We start from the raw sequence: 14705 nt of genomic DNA, 5'->3' as shown, positions 1-14705 counted from the left end.
ACATTATAAAAGCTTTAGCATACGAACTACACGGTCTTGTGCTAGGCTTAGGATTGGGTCTTGTCCATCACATCATTCTCCTAATGATGTGATCCCGTCATCAACGACATCCAATGTCCATGGTCAGGAAACCGTAACCATCTATTGATCAACGAGCTAGTCAACTAGAGGCTTACTAGGGACATGGTGTTGTCTATGTATCCACACATGTATCTGAGTTTCCTATCAATACAATTCTAGCATGGATAATAAACTATTATGATGAACAAGGAAATATAATAATAACTAATTTATTATTGCCTCTTGGGCATATTTCCAACAATAAAGGCATTGGCTAGGGTGCATATTGTGAGGATTATCATTATCATTGAATTTCATTAGAGAATTTACCTCTACCACCTTAGGTGGTGGTGGTTTATCAAGCCCGTGTATTTCTTCAATAGGGGGTAAATTTTTGACATCCTCAGCTTTAATACCTTTTTCCTTCATAGATTTCTTTGCCTCTTACATATCTTCAGGACTGAGATATAATATACCCCTCTTCTTCGGAGTGGGTTTAGGCGGTGGTTCAGGAAGATTCCAATCATCATAATTTTTCAATATGCTATTCAATAATTCTTCAGCTTGCCCGATAGTTCATTCCCTCAAAACACAACTAGCACAACTATCTAGGAAATCCCTAGAAGCATCGGTTAGTCCATTATAGAAGATATCAAGTATTTCATTTTTCTTAAGAGGATGACCAGGCAAAGCATTAAGCAATTGGCAAAGCCTCCCCCAAGCTTGTGGGAGACTCTCTTCTTCAATTTGCACAAAGTTAAATATTTCATGTAAGGCAGCTTGTTTCTTATGACCAAGGAAATGTTTTTCAGAGAAGTAATAAATCATATCCTGGGGACTACACACACAACCAGGAGCAAGAGTATTGTACCAAGCTTTAGCATCACCCTTTAATGAGAACGGAAATAATTTGAGAATATAATAATAGCGAGTTTTCTCATCATGAGTAAATAGGGTGGTTATGTCATTCAACTTAGTAAGATGTGCCACAACAGTTTTAGTTTCATAACCATGGAAAGGATCATATTCAACCAAAGTAATTAACTCTAGGTCGACAGAGAATTCATAATCCTTATCATCAATAAAGATAGGCGAAGTAGCAAACTTAGGATCAGATTGCATTCTAGCATTCAAGGATTTTTTCTTTATACTTGCATAATAATTTCTCTAGATCATCTCTATCCTTACAAGCAAGAATATCTCTAGTTGTCTCCTCATTCATAACATAACCTTCTGGTACCTTTGGCAATTCATATCTAGGAGGGCTAGTTCTAGTGGGTGTTTCAAGATTCTCAGTTTCAAGCTCATCATCAGTTTCAACAACATCATGTTGTCTTACTCTAGCAATTTGTTCATCAAGAAATTCACCTAGTGGCACATCATCATCATCAAGCAAGGTACTAGCATCATCATAAGTATCATTCATAACAGAAGTAGCATCATCAATAACTTGCGACATATAGGGATTAATAGCATATGGTGGTGTTGCAAGTTTAGTTATAACAGAAGCTGAATCTAAAGCAGAGCTAGATGGCAGTTCCTTACCGCCCCTTGTCTTAGAAGGATAAATCTTAGTCTTAGCATCCTTCAGATTCTTCATAGTGATAAATTGATAATAATCCCAAGTGACTCAACAAATATAGCTATGCTTCCCGGCAATGGCGCCAGAAAAAGGTCTTGATAACCCACAAGTATAGGGGATCGCAACAGTTTTCGAGGGTAGAGTATTCAAACCAAATTTATAGATTTGACACAAGGGGAGCCAAAGAATATTTGCAAGTATTAGAAGCTGAGTTGTTAATTCAACCACACCTAGAGATTAATCATCTACAGCAAAGTGATCAGTAGAAAAGTAATATGATAGTTTTGATAGTAGTAGCAACAGCAATAGTAACGGTAATAGTGATAGCAGTAGTTTTGTAGGAAGTGCAGCAGTAACGATAGCAGTAGTAACTTAGCAAGAACAATATATAAGTGGAATTCATAGGCATTGGATTAGTAATTTTTTGGATGATATTAACCATGCCATAGTCATAACCTAGGGCGATATGGCACTAGCTCCAGTTCATAAATATAATGTAGGCATGTATTCTATAAATAGTCATACATGCTTATGGAAAGAACTTGCATGACATTTTTTGTCCTACCCTCCCATGACAGCAGGGTCCGATTGGAAACTAAGGGATATTAAGGCCTCCTTTTAATAAAGAACCGGAACAAAGCATTAACACATGATGAATACATGAAGTCCTCAAACTACGGTCATCACCGGGAGTGGTCCCGACTATTGTCACTCCGGCGTTGCCGGATCATAACACGTAGTAGGTGACTATATCTTGCAAGATCGGATCAAGAACATGGATATAATGATGATAACATAAATGGTTCAGATATGAAATCATGGCACCCGGGCCCAAAGTGACAAGCATTAAGCATGGCAAAGTCATAGCAACATCAATCTCAGAACATAGTGGATATTAGGGATGAGGCCCTAACAAAACTAACTAGATTACATGATGAATCTCATCCAACTCCTCACCGACCAGCGAGCCTATGAAGGAATTACCCACTCCCGGTGGGGAGCATCATGGAATTGGCGATGGAGAAGGGTTTTTGATGACGAAGATCGAAGATCCCCCTCTTCGGAGCCCCAAGCAGACTCTAGATCTGGCCTACTGATGAAGAACGAGAGGTGGCGGCGGCTCCGTCTCGTGGAACCCGATAATTCTTTCTCCTTGATTTTTTTGGAAAAATGTGATTTTATAGCGTCGGTTTCAGGGTCTGCGAGGCCACCTGGTGGGGACAACCCACCTGGGCGCGCTTGGGGGTGGCAGGCATGCCTTGGAGGGTTGTGCCCACACAGGTGCCCCGTCCAGTGGTTCTTGGCTCCAGAAATTCTCTTTTATTGTGTAAAAAATCCTCGCAAAGTTTTGTTCCATTCCGATAACTTTTATTTCTGCACAAAAACAACACCATGGTAGTTCTGCTGAAAACAGCGTCAGTCTGGGGCTAGTTTCATTCAAATCATGCAAATTAGAGTCGAAAACAAGAGAAAAAGCATTAGGAAAAGTAGATACGTTTGAGACGTATCAATGACTAGCATCACTTGCCTTTCTTTTGCTTCTAACCGACCCTGCTCGATGAGGTAGATCCGTCTCCATACGGCTAAGCATGCGTACGCGTTGATGCACGCGTACGCGATTTGTGCAGCATAGAGCTCCACAAGCCAGCGTTGGTGATACTGCTCATCGAACATATTCTTCACCTCTTCATAGAATTCATCAATGATCAATCCGGCTACTTCCCCGAGCGAATTCAAAGGCTTGTTTGAGTCATCCGAAACAGCCCATTTGGCTTGGATGTCCTTGTAGTTTGTGACCCTTAAGCCCAAGAGCTCCAACAGTTTGTCACGCCGGATGGAAAAACCTATGAATGTATATTATTCCTTGAGGAGCAACTTCCGCAAGGATGTGCTCATCCCTGGTGGCTGGCATACATGGTAAACAAGACAACTAGAGCTATTGCAAAGCTGGATGACTGTTGCCTTGTCATGTGAGGGAGTGTACTCGAGGTCTATGACGATGAAGACCAGTTCATACGCTCGCATCTACGCCTCGCTCTCTTGTACCCACGTGTCGATGGCATTGATCTCGTTGGTGTGCACGGTGCGGATGGTGTGGCTTCAGTGGAGGTCGACACGGTGTTCCCGAGTGAACGGGGCTAGTAAGCCCAGCATCATCGTCCTGTCGCCACCGAGGGCGCCAAAAGATCCAGCGCAAGACATGGTGCTAGTGATAGAAAGATGCGGGGAAGATTGGGAGTGGAATGGGGAAGGCGATGGGGAGGGGAGTTTGGCAACCGCTTAAATCGTGGTGGGAGACGAGGAGGTCGACAAAGCAGTTTGAACGAGGCCATACCAGGCGTGCACCATGTAGCCATGATCTGACCGCGCCCGTGATAATTAAGGTATTACCTCGTGGACGTGACCTCACTAAGGGTTCTCCATGATCCCCGGTCACTTGTAAAGGTCAGGAGCAGTAGGCTTTTACTGTCACCTCGAATTACCTCCACAACCTAAGCCTATGCAAAGACAATGATATACTTGGTGTCCTACAAAGGCAAAAATGTTGAGTGGGGCCCCTTCACAACATTCACGAAGTTATTAAACTAAGCATTCAACAGGTGATCTCATATCCACATTATATGTTTCAAATCCTACACATACCAAGGTTCATCCATATCCCCGAGAACTAGGGGTCTACTCACACATAAGAACAACAAGCATCATGGGGATGGTAATGGGATACATGGACGAGTGACTCAACAGATACACTGAAGGATCCTCTAGGGTTCTCAATGTGGAAGATGATAAGATGTGGATGATGATGATGATGATGATGAATATGGTGGTGATGTAGATGTTGATGTTGTTCCTCTCGTGGTGAGAGGAATACCCTTCTTCTTCCGGTCGATCCTCTCTCGAGATGGGCTTCGGAGGCTAGGGTTCTGCCTTCTAGATGAGTTTCTAGAGTCTCTGTTCGCCCCCCCTCCTAACGATCCGGTTCCACGGGGGTGAAAATAGTTGATTCCTTGGAGGCGGCGGCGCGCCAATGGACCGCTCATGCGAGTGCCTGCGAGCGCATGGAACACCGCCGTTCGCTCTGGAAGCGCAATGTCGGCTGTTTCTTTAGCCTCTTGCTTGGTTTTTCTATGGAATGTGTTTATCACCTTTAATACGTGATTCCATGCCATATTTAGGTGGTTTCTCCATAAAAAGGATATTGCTCCCAAAAGACGTCACTTGAAGGAATATCAACAAAAAGAAGTGCGCAAGTGCGGTAAAATTCCACAAAACCTACCTTGTAGGCACAAAATATAAAAGAAAAACATCACGTAAATTGGACTCATCAACTCCCCCAAGTTTAAGTCTTGCTCGTCCCTGAGCAAGTATAGTGGCTTGTAAAAGCAAGGTCACCTTTGTGTTTATAAGATAGAAATATCAAAGGGTATGAGTCCATTACCAAGTAGTGCAATATAAGAAAGAGGCGGTGAAGAAAGCTTTATGAGACATGAAGAAGTCTATGGATAACATAGAGGAAGCTGGATTTGTATGTGGGGATCAAGAACAACAAGCTGATGCATGTCTCAGAAAGGAGGAAAGTGAACATAAGGGAGTAAAACCAGCCCAGAAAAAGGAACCACCATGCGCTTGTATGCACCATGGAGAAGGATCTATCTATACACTATGTAAGAAAAAAGTGGAAAAGAATGAATGGAAGCACTAAATTAGAGTACAACCCAAAGGAAAAACAAGACATGCTCGACAATTGGGAAGCAAAGAGAAAGGCAAGCAAAGAGAAATCATGAAAAGAGAAAACTCTATACCAAAGGAGTTATTGCGGAAATAGAAGGAAATGCAATAGGAAGAAGGATGATTGTACCTCAAGAAACCCATAAGAAAAAAAGACCAAAGGAGATAGTACTTCTCACTGCCAAGGAGAAAATCACGAAACTACAAGACTTCATCAAAGGTTAAGGAAGCAAAGGAATCTCGATTAAAGAACATTATCTGTTTTGGATGTTGGTGAGTTGGACAATATGTAAATCACTACCATGTGATTTGGGATGCCAAGAGCACTCGGGACAACCCACTTCCACAGAAGAAGGACATGTAAATCATGCCCATGTGGAGAAAGCTATTGATGGAACCAAGAAGGCAGAATACCTAGGCACAAACCAAATAAGGGGGATATAGAAGGGATACATAAGCCAATTAAATTGTTGCAGATGCAGAAAACCATGACATTAATTGGACAAACAATTGTCCCGAGTTGAAGAACAAGACAAGTGGTGATGGGAATTCTAGATAGGAGGAGTCCTGAGTTATGACAACGGTATTTTGCCACCACTACATAAAGACAGGACACCTTTTTGATGGGTGCCCAACTAGAAGGAAGCTCATGTAAGGGTAGTAATGTCGAACTCTTTCATGGGAGCATGTAAGTAGTAAATGAAGTAACTATGATGTATGGGTAATACATATGGTTGTGTACCAACGATGAGACATGGGGAGGAATGGAATTTTCATACTGAACTGTCCATGCTAAAACTCTTACGAACTAGTTTTTTTAGATGATTGATCTTGAGTCAAACGATGATATAAGGGTGAAGTTGTATTAGTTCAAGTACTGAACCATAACCCACAGACACCCATGATAATGGCATATACCGTATCTACCAAGGAGAAGGTGAGTATATGCTTGGATGAGCAGGCATGATGCAACTCATGGATATCATGGAGAGCCCATCCCACCAAGGAGAAGAATCATCGAATAATTTGCAAATTGTTCGATGATGTTTTATAGGAGTTATGCCACCCCAAGAGTTGTGAGGAATTTTTAGATGTTTTGTTGGCTTGCAGAACCAACAGATTATCCAAACTCAGCTCGTGAACAAGAAAAACTTCTGCAATATTTTCTGAGGATGACCGAGTGTCAGAATGTCGGAATATCTAAGCCATAGATGAGGTAATATTTTAGTACCACATGGATTGCCCCTCATGCCGGATACTCTTATTATTCACTCTTGCTATGTGGGATTGGAAATCTTGAGTGATTTACCCATAGTCAAGATATGCCATTGTTAAGCCAAAGCCTTAGAATGGTACAACATATGAAAAGGCAACCGTTGCCACTAGAATGTTATACTATGAGAATGAACCCATGCCAGTTTCTACATGAACCTCGAAGAACTATTGTTGATGAACACCATGAGAGCATCGAGATTGCATATATTTTATGGATGGGAACTTGACAATCCAAAAGTTATTATCTTCTAGATAAGAAATAATGCTCAAGGGGTAACACTAGCCTATAATGGGAAAGGGCACACTACTGCAAAACTACTTACCCGTGGGACATTATCGTGGTGGGTGGACATTTGCACCCACGACTGGTAATCTGGCCCAACTACGAGTGGCGGGGGAATGTCACGCCCCCATTGCTAAATTGGGGCTTAGTTACTCATGGGTGGAAAATGATACTGGCGGGCCCATCTTTGCACTTGCCATTGGTAAATTAATACCAGTGGAGGGCGTGTGATGTTGTGCCCGTCACTCGTAAGTTGGGGCTGACTTGCCTATGGGTGGCAAATACCAGTAGCGGGCACAAGCCCATCACGGGTTGATCGTTGAGCTTGTGATTGATCTTCACGGATTGAAGGGTCTTTCTATGTACTACAAACCCTTGAACTTCAGGTCCAATAAATATCTTTTGGCATCATAGCCAGGGAGCATCACACACCGCATTGAATACTTATAACATCCTGTTGCAATATTGTGGAACGAACTTACTTAAATTTGACGTCGAACTAGTATTACTCATGTTAGACGTTCACAAAACAATGTTGGCAATTGTTTAGCTATTTTTGCTTGTACGGAAGGTAGAACCATGATGTGGTAGGGGTCTGACCCTCGTAATGTGATCGAGTTGAACAATGTTGATTGTAATCATCCAGTGATTGAGTAATACAAGTGCTTACCTGCAAAAAAAAAAACCTTACTCATACGTGACATTATATATTGTAGGAAAGAACATCCACATTCTCACATCAGCTCCATGCACTGCTTGTTGAATGGAGTTGTTGTCGCCAGAATTAAGGAGGGATGGGCCTGGTATCTCTTATATATTACTCATTCTTTAAATGGCTACAATATTCCCGGGAAAATCCTCAAATTCGAGGGCCACTTTGGTTGAAATAAAAAACATATGGAATATATTTTGACACTATTCATGACCTTGGTTCAAATGAATGGAGAAAAGAACGAAGGAAATTCACGTTAAAGCGAAAAACGATGCAAACCAGGCCAAATTATGCCAACGTGAATGATACATTAGTCTCGCTTTGATAAAATGGATGTTTGCCAAGTATTCCCACCGTTACATAGTATAAAATTTTGTCACATTCAATTTACTCACATATTGAATATAATAACATCTTATATTATAAGACTCAGACTCACTCGAGTTGACGTGTTAATAATACTTGATAGAATCAACGACCATGCCGGATTCGCCACTACTCTTGAAACAATGATTATGTACGCGAACCTTGATAAAAGAAGCTCTAGTGGAAGGCGAACAATAGCCAGCAAGATTTTCCTACTATTGTCACTTTGTCCGTAGGAAATGTCTGTACTATATAATAACTGCACAACCGATTTCCACGTGACCTCTAACTAGAATACTGCCTGTTCCTTGGATGGCGCCGTAATTTAAATCTTTTTTTAGAGAACACAGGGGTCACTCGAAAATAACAGAATAATGCCTTCTTTGGTTCATAGTATAGGAATTTCGTAAGAATAGGAAAAATATTTTTTTTAGAAAAGAAGGAAGACCCCCGGGCTCTGCATTTGGGCGATGCATACGGCAACTTTATTAATTATTTTCATAACACCTTACAAAGTGATACAACAGTAAGACTAAAGTCACCGTCTATGCAACTGTCGCTACTCCTATCCAATTGATGAAGGGGTGCTGATAGTCTGGGTCTAATACCAAACAGACATCGGAGCCAAACCTAAACATTTAAGACCTGAGGTCCCAACCAGGACGCCTGCCGGGTATGGGACATCTATCAGTCCGGCGAACTCCTCAACCAAGACGCCTGCCGGGTATGAGGCCGCCGCAGCCACCTGCCACCAATCCATCTTCAGTGTGTACTGCTGCACCACCTTGCCCGGCCTCTCTGTCATCGACGCCACCACGACGCCTGATAACGGCACCTTCCTGCGCGAGTCCCTCGCCACACATCGGGCGCCGAGTCTCCAACGCGCCACGCCGCCGAGAAACGCCACCATTAATGTGCAGGATGAAGCACCGCTCCACCAATTATTCCGTCCACTGGTCCCTCGAGCCCGTGTAAACCTTCAAGAATGATGCCACAAGAGGAAAACGACACAATAATGTCGCCGTCATCCGATCTACTAATCTAGGGTTTCCCCCGAAGGTAGCAGATAGTGGCCTGGAACTTCTCAACAGCGATGCCTTCAACAAGGGAACGACACCGAAAAGTGCCGCCATCGCCGGCCTCGGCAGCAGCCGCGAGCAGGTCTTCACCCAGACCTGTTCCAATGGCTTCCATCAAGCGTCCTGTGCACGGATCGTCCACCATCGCGGCCGTTGCATCGCCCGTCGCGAGACCACAGCCACCGACACAACCTCCGCCATCCGGGGCCGCCGCCCCGGGATCCAGCCCTCGCTGGCCGCCAGAGCGAAACCAACGATCCCCATCAATGGCGGCGCAGCCGCATACCGCGCCGCGAGAACGCCACCATAACGTCGTCGCGCCGACCGCACGCCGTCGCCAGGAGCGCCCGCTGCCACGCCGCCGTGCCCCACGCTAGCCCAGCGCCTTCCATCGATCTGGCCGTCCCGTGCCAGCCAAACGACGAAGGGGAGAGGCGTCCTGCCACCGCCCACGCCAGGCAGGCTTCGCCGGCCGGCGCGCCTGGGCGGCGGCGAGGGGACAGGAGGAAGAGGGGGGACGGAGACCGGTGGCGGCGGGAGGCCTCCCCTGTCGCCCACGGGAGCGGCAGAGGAGGTCGATCCACTTTTTTCGAGAGCGGCAGAAGACTAGGGGAGTCACATAGACTAGAGGAATAGGAAAAGTATAGGAAATGAGGTGGCATGCATCTAAAATCCTATGAATGCTCAGACTATAAAAATAGGAAACTAAATGTCATTTGGTTCACGGAATAGGAACACACATAGGAAACATAAAGAAATAATGTCATTTGGTTTATGGTTAATAATGTGGACAATTATACTCCCCATGTAAAGAAATATAAGAGCGTTTATAACACTGTGATCTAAAAGCTCTTATATTTCTTTACAAAAAGAGTATATACAAAGTGCAAATATAGACCCTGCCAGCATAGTATATTGTCATGTAACTGGAGTATGAACTGAGCAACTAGTGCAGGCAATCATCAACTCATCACACGGGCTAGTGCAGGCAATTAAAATACAAATTGGCTGCTAGTGCATGGAGTCTGAATACACAATAGCATACTATGATGTATCCAGGGAGAGAAGGCAAGATGGAGTCAAACCTGAAGAAATTTGCGGCAGACGGAGGGCGCTACTGGAGCCTCTAGGCTTGCCGGTCGACAGTAGATGCTCTCCAGCTCACCGGTGGTCGTTGCCCGTCTACTGGATGTGGCCGCGTCCCTTGCCCGCCGGCGTCGCTCCCGGCGAGCTGTGCCGTTCTGTGCGAGGAGGGAAGACTGGACACAGATTTGATTCAACTTTATATTTCTTTTCCCATCCTTGTCTGTACTGTACGCGAGTGAGCGAAAAAAGCAGGGAACAGTTATCCGCGTGCATGTTGTTCGCCATAGGAAATTTTCCATCAGCTCGGACCTAATGTTTCTAATCCTGTGAAATCTGAAGGAAAGGAACAAATCCCATATGGCAATAGAATTCAATTCCTGTAAACCAAAAGCCTTCAAAAGATTTTTTTTCTACAACAATCCTATCCTACAAGATTCCTATGAAATTCCTGTAAACCAAAGGCAGCCTAAGAATCAAGGACAACGAGGCAATCTTCAAATCGTTCAAAAATAAGTAATAAGGATCAAGGAGTATATAATATCATCCCGCAAAAACAGGAGTGCATAATATCAAAAATAAATAAATCCAGGAGTATATAAACGACTATGGTGCAGCAAGCCTGGTAGGCAAGTGAGTGGCCCCCTTCAGCGCCTTAAGCGCGCAAATGCTATTCGGCGCCAAAGCACCATTTTCTTCAGTTCGCGCAAACGGAATGTTCAGCCTAAGATGAAATAACCACTAGGCCGCATTAGCTGGTATGTTTAAATATATGTTTTTTATTTCTTCTTTCTTTTTTCCTCTGTCCCTTTTTTCTTTATTTTTTCAAATCTTCAAAATAGATGAACTTTTTCAAAAATACATGCAAATTTCTTTCAAATTCGTGCTTTTTGTTTCAAAATCCATGAAATTATTAAAAAATTCGTAATTTGCTAACTTTTTTAATAATTGATGAACTTTTTATCAAATTTGTGAACTTGTTTTCCAAACCGATAAACCTTTTTTCAAATTCGTGAACTTGTTTCAAAATCAATGAACTTTTCCCAAATTCGTGATTTTTTTCAAAATTGATGAACATTTTTTTTCAATCGGTAAAGTCTTTTTCAAAATTAATGAAGTTTTTCGAGTTTGTGAAACATTTTTTTCAAAATTGATGGTTTTCTTTTCAAAATCGGTAAAGTCTTCTTTGAATTCAGTGAACTTTTTATTTTTGAATTTCAAATTCAGTGATATTCCAAAATAGGCGAGCTTTTAAATTTGAAAAACCAACGGGAAAAAAGATAAACCGGGAAAAAAAGACGAGCGAAAGCGAGCGGGGAGCCTAGCGGGGCGCTGGGCCGCGTCCCAAGAGATGACCGATGGGCGCCACAATCGCTAGTTGGCAGGAGCAACTAGTTAAGGAGCGCTCCTTCGGGAGCCTCATAACAATGACCGCTACGTGTCGCACTCTGAACGCTCCCTTAGGATTTTTTTTCTCACGTGTTTTGAGCTTTTTATATTAGATATTGTCTATACGTAGCTTCTACGTACACTCTGTATATTGTATTTTTACACTACGTGTACCCTTATATATATGAGATAACCACAACCGTATTGGGTGTCGTGCAGTTTCCCAAACCCTAATGTTTAACATGGCATCAGATTAGGTTCAATTGCTTCCGCTCCTGTCTCGTTTGATCCCTCGATCGCCCCGATGTCGTCGGCCTTGACCGCCGCCGCTGTCTCACCCTTTGTCGCCCCGGCCGTCGGCCCAGGCGCCTCTGCTCAGGTCGCCCCGACCTCCCCGTTTTATGCGTCACGACCGCTCATCCCACTGGGCGCCGCCTCCATGGCTACCGCGGCCCAGGCTGGTGCCGCCCCGCCGTTCCCCGTCCAGCCACCTCCAGGCTCCCATGGCGCCTGCTTCCTGGTTGGATTACCAGGCGTACCAGCGGCAGCATGCATGTGGTGCAGCGCCCGCGTATGCATATGGATTACCAGGTGTACCAGCGCCGACATATGGTGCAGCGCCCACGGTTGCTTCCAGCGGCGTTCTGCCCCAACAGCAGTAGGAAGTGCAGACAACCGACTCCCACGGCGCCGCCACGGCCCCTCCATGGTCGACTCCATCTACGGCTGCTCGGTTGGCTTACGCCTACCTGACTGCCTCGGTGACTGCGCCTCCTTATGGCGCGTCCTCCTCGTACGGGGCGCCCTACGGTGGTCCATCGACTGAGCTGGTGACCTCCTCCGTGTTACCGAGTGGTCCTTCGCCTCCGGGTTTTCATGCGTCCTCGCCGTCTTTGGATCATGGTGTACTCAATGCACTGTTCTACTTTGCGCATATCATCCCGGTGAAGCTGACGACAGATAACTATCTGTCGTGGCGTGCTCAGGTGTTGCCACTGCTTCGCAGTCCTTACCTGGAGGGCTTTGTCGATGGCACTCTGTCGTAACCCCCGCCATACCACCCGGGGCATCATGCGTGGGTTGCTCAGGATCAGGCCATCCTCTCTACCATCCAGTCCTCTCTCACGGAGGGGGTCTCGTCACTACTCATCTTCGCCGCTACGTCTCCGAACGCGTGGACGACTCTTCATACCAGTTTTGCTTCGCGGTCTCAGGCGCTGGCTCATGCTATCTGCACTGCGCTTGGGGAGGTGAAGCTTCATGATCTCACCGTCAGCGACTACTTCAACAAGGTGACAGGTATGGCTGACACACTTGCCTCCATTGGCAAGGCTCTTGGTCCGGAGGAGTTCACCTCTTATGTGCTCAATGGACTGAGTGACGACTATGATAATTTGGTGGAGAATATCAATGGTCATGACACTCCCATTCAGCCGTGTGAGTTGTACGCACGTCTCCTCGCTACGGAGCATCGCATCCAGGCTCGCCGCTCTACGTCAAGTTTCCCTTCCACCAACACTGCAACGCGTGGGAAGGGCAAGCCCTACAAGCCACCAACTGGTGGCAAACCTCCACCCACCTCGCCTAACTCGCGGAACACCACTACCTCGACAGGAGGTCGAGTCCGTGCTTGATGTCCTTCATGTGGTGCTCAGGTTCCCTGCCAGCTATGTGGACTTGATGGTCACCTTGCCTCCCGATGACATCATCGCTTCAAGCAGTATTTTTTGGGAATCGGGAACAATGGCAAGGGTAATGAGAAGCAGTCTGCCCTGGCGAGTCATGAGCAGGGGCATAGTCCTTCGTATCCAGTTGATGCATCTTGGTACATGGATACGGGAGCTACCAATCACCTGATGAGTGAGATGAACAAGCTCTCTACACAGGAGTCGTACCGTGGACATGATCAAGTTCGCACCGCTAATGGGGAAGGTATGCACATCTCACATATTGGTCAGGCATCACTTCTTAGACGTCGATCCACACAATTACGTCTTCTTAATGTCCTTTGTGTTCCCACTGTTTCACGTAGTTTGCTTTCAGTTCCTAAACTTACTCGTGATAATAATGTTCTTGCTGAATTTCATCCTTTTCATTGTTTTGTTAAGGATTGGGACACGAGGGACATACTCCGTAGAGGTCGACTGCGTAATAATGGTCTCTATGCACTTGATGTACCACCAGCTCCTAGTGCTTTCAGCGATGTTCGTGTGTCTCCATCACATTAGCATGCGCGCTTTGGTCATCCTGCCACTCCCATCGTTCGCCATGTACTTCATCATCATGAGCTTCGAGTAGTGTCAAATAGACATGTTGATGCAGTTTGTGATGCCTGTCAGCAAGGCAAGAGTCATGAGCTTCCTTTTTCCGAGTCGAGTCGTGTAGTCAATAAACCGCTTGAACTTGTGTTTTCAGATGTATGGAGCCATGCCCAAACCTCTGTTAGTGGTCATAATTACTATGTCAGTTTCATTGATGTTTACAGTTAGTTCACTTGGCTTTATCTTCTTAAACGTAAGTCTGATGTGTTTAATATTTTCTTGCAATTCCAAGCGCACATTGAGCGTCTGTTTAGTCATAAAATCATTCATGTGCAATCCGATTGGGGGAGTGAGTACCACAACCTCAATGCATTCTTTAATAAGCTTGGAATTACACATCGTGTGTCATGTCCTCATACACATCAGCAAAACAGTGTAGCTGAGTGTAAGCATCGTCATATAGTTGAGATTGATCTTGCTTTGCTTGACCATGCCTCTGTTCCTTTCTGGTTTTGGAGTGATGTGTTTTCCACCGCATGCTTTCTCATTAACAGACTCCCTACACGACTCCGTCAGATGAAAACACCACTTGAGCTCTTGCTGAATGAAGTTCTCGATTATACGTTTCTCAAGGTCTTTGGGTGTGCGTGTTGGCCACATCTTCGTCCATATAACCAATGCAAGTTGGAGTTTCGGTGTAAACAGTGCTTGTTTCTGGGTTATAGTTCTCTTCATAAAGGGTACAAGTGTCTTCATGTTCCTTCTAACCGCGTCTACATCTCACGTGATGTGGTGTTTGATTAGAATGCTTTTCCTTTTTCTGCACTTCCGGTCACCTCCACCACTCTCACTACACCTGAGAAATATGTTTTACCTTTGCCTGGTC

Source organism: Triticum urartu, chromosome 2 (assembly GCF_003073215.2).
Source record: "Triticum urartu cultivar G1812 chromosome 2, Tu2.1, whole genome shotgun sequence".
NCBI lineage: Eukaryota > Viridiplantae > Streptophyta > Magnoliopsida > Poales > Poaceae > Triticum > Triticum urartu.
This window is presented reverse-complemented; position numbering follows the sequence as displayed.